Source organism: Aplysia californica, unplaced genomic scaffold (assembly GCF_000002075.1).
Source record: "Aplysia californica isolate F4 #8 unplaced genomic scaffold, AplCal3.0 scaffold00090, whole genome shotgun sequence".
Classification (NCBI taxonomy): domain Eukaryota; kingdom Metazoa; phylum Mollusca; class Gastropoda; order Aplysiida; family Aplysiidae; genus Aplysia; species Aplysia californica.
The window spans coordinates 1,030,665-1,034,011 of NW_004797360.1; positions in this window are offsets into that span (position 1 = coordinate 1,030,665).

Below are 3,347 nucleotides of genomic sequence, written 5' to 3' on the forward strand. Positions count from 1 at the left end.
AGAGAGAGAGAGAGAAAGAGAGGGAGAGAGTGTGAGAGAGAGAGAAGAAGGGAGGGAGAAGAGAGTGAGAAGGAGGGAGGGAGGGAGAAGAGAGAGTAGAGATTGAGGGGAGAGAAAGGGTGAGAGGGGAGAGAGGAAGAGAGACAGGGGGTGGGGAAGAGAGAGAGAGAGAGAGAGAAAGAGAGAGGGAGAGTGTGAGAGAGAGAGAGAGAAGGAGGGAGGGAGAAGAGAGAGTAGAGATTGAGGGGAGAGACAGGGTGAGAGGGGAAAGAGGAAGAGAGACAGAGACAGAGACACAGAGAGAGAGAGAGAGAGAGAGAGAGGGGGGGGGAGTAAGGAGAATAGAGGAAAGGCGGTAGGTCCAGGCCTCCTAAAATTATAAGAAGGCCAGGAGTTAGGTTTATAGGTAGACTACAATGCTGAAAGTAGCTGTGTGCCATTTAAAAAAAAAACCCATTATGTCTCCCATCTCCAAAAACTGCTGTCATCTCTTCGGGCATAAGGGTTTATATTATTAGTATTATATTATAATGCATTCTAACAAACCTAAAGTTAAATACAATAAACGCACTGTTATCCTGTTGTTTTTCCTATCGTTCGTTCAAACAATTGTACCCTTGTCTGTGGCATAGCGTCGCCGCCACTCGAAGGAAACATAAGTTTAATAAATTTATTTTATTTTATTTTATTTTATTAATTTTTTTTTTGGGGGGGTGGGGGATGTTTTACGGCGCTCGCAACTGCATAAGGTCGTCATATGAGCGCGCGGGACGCATCTGTATTTTCAGTTGGTTGGAAATTTTGAATTTTGACCGGGTGGCGGCCGAAGCCTACTCTTTTCGATTTTAGACCACCAAGGGATCTTCAACGTGCGCAACTTGCACACGGGCCCTCCAAGATTTTTCGGCCTTGTCGGAGAAGGCTAGGTGTAGATCTTTCCTACCAGAAGATTAGGGGTGTGGCAGAAAGATGGCAGTAAGAAGGAGCCAAGGAGTAGCAGTAGAAAGGCTGCAGAAAGAGTCAGGAGCCCAGGGGAGGGGGCAAAGGAGGTGAAGGGGTGGGGCAGAAAGAGGAGACGAAAGCAGACAACATAACATTGCTAGAAAGCAGGAAAGGAGGTGAAAGGAGACAATTGTTTTAGAAGAAAATGTTTTGGTCGCTGCCCGTATTCGAACCCGAGACCTTTGAATGAGAAGCCAACACATTAACCTCTAGGCCACGAGAGCCCCCTAAGTTTAATTTTGATTTTGATGCGAGTATTTCGGAGGAGGATTTTGATCTCGAGTATTTTGATTTTCCTTGTTTGTTTTAGTAAGGTTTTACCGCTTCAACCATCAAGGCACCCCGGAAATAGCAGTTCACAAGAGAGTGACAAACATACAAAAGAAGTAGAGGGGAAATGACGATAGTACGGATAATGAAAGAAAAAGTTCTGCCTTTCTGCTGGCAAGTTGTGTACCTCTCAGCCTAGGTTGGCGTTGACAGACAGGGCCGAAGGCTGCTTTCTAAATTGTGAGGCAGCGTGGTGGAATCAGGCTCTCGTCAATTTTGGGGCATATTGAGTTATTGGTATCATCTTAAAGCTTGTTCTCTTGTCTTTATTTGGATGAAAAAAATATCCATTTATCTTGAATACAAGTCCAGATATTTGCGAATGAAGAAGGTGGGGATCACCTGTGTTCAGAGGTAGAATTAGTGAGAAAATGGCCGCCAAAATTAGTTATTTGCTTTGCTTAAGAGTCCGTGGTAACTGAAAATTTACGGTTTTTGTGCCTTTAATCAACGTTTTTAAGAAAAATCCAAACAGAAATGAATTCTTTAATCGGCATGAAAGGTGTTGAGCCAACAAACAAAAATTTTATAAAAATTCTCAAACCTGCGGAAAAAAGCAAGTTTCTTCACTTTGACTTTTTGACGAGAGCCTGATTCCACCATGCTGCCCCACAAATTATGATCTACTAAACTGTGTCGATTGGGGCGTAAAGACACCTACGTTTAAAAAGAAAACCAAAGCATTGTCTTTGCTACTGTTCTACGGTACAGAAACACTATTGACAAGACGGAAATGTATGATTCGTGTTTGTGAGTCTGTTGTTTGCTTTTTGTTTGTTTTTTTTGGTTTTGTTTTGTTTTTGCGTGTTTTGTTTTTTTTTGTTTTGATTTTTTGTTGATGTTAATTTTGTTTGTTTGTTTTAAGACGTGTCCTTTTTAAAAAAATAAATTTAGCTTCTCAGTTTTAGCGCTTAAATCCTAGATTTCCTAATACGAGATCTTACACTTTTTTTCTTTTTTTTTTGGGGGGGGGGGCGCTGTCCCAGAGCAAAGACATTTCACTTAGGATGCGTCCACACTGTTTGCTGAGTTATGAACTGCGCCGATTTAATGACCGGGAAAAGAAAAAACAAAAACAAAACCCAAACAAACATCTACAACAATAGCTCGGAAAATCATTAAATTCCGTGGAATAGTCGTGGTCTTGAACAACAATAAATTGATAATTTGGTTTCATTTATGAAGTTGTTGTTTTTTTTCGTTGTTGTTTTTTATTTTGTTTTTGGAATTTGGTTGATTTTTTGTTGTTGTTGGGTTGTTGTTGTTTTTTTGGGGGGGTTGTTTGTTTGTCTTTGTTTTTTGTTTGTCTTTTTAAAGGGGGGAGGGGGGAGGGGGGAGAGAGGAACCACAGACTCGCATCAATATTCTTTTGAACTGATCTGCCTTCTGTTGAAAACACCGAGAAAGGTAGGTGGGTGGTTGATGGTTGCCCTGTGTGGTTTGCCCCCTCTTCCCTGACAAACATCTACCATCCTTATCCCACCTCTTTTTTTTTCGTCGTGTGTTAGTTACCGTCTAGCAACACTTCTAATCTTTGGCACTTATATGACCAATTAGTGTCGAAAGTGCTGTAACAGTCTTACTGAAACTAACTCTAAAACATCTGGATAGATGGTGTCAGGGAAACATTAACCACCCACGGCATCCCCCTGACCCAAGCTCTCCGGCTGGCGACAGAGAGAGGTCTCTTACTTCCCGCGACACCCAAAAGGGTATAAGCGGCGGATAAAAGTAAAAGTAAAGTAAAATTAAGATACTAGCCTGCAGGCAGATCGTTTCTGACAGCTGACACAGGCAAGCCAGATATTCCGATATTATACCCGAGCCTAACCTGAGTTCATCTGATTTCCCCGATCAAACAGCAGACAAACGTTGTATTCTAACATTTACATTTTACCTGTATAAGACAATCACCTGTGCAAACAGCGACTTCCCATTTCCCCCCTTGCGGTATTTTAAATTTTAAATTTTTTTTTGGAGGGGGGGTAATTTTTTTAAATTTTTTTTTGGGAGGG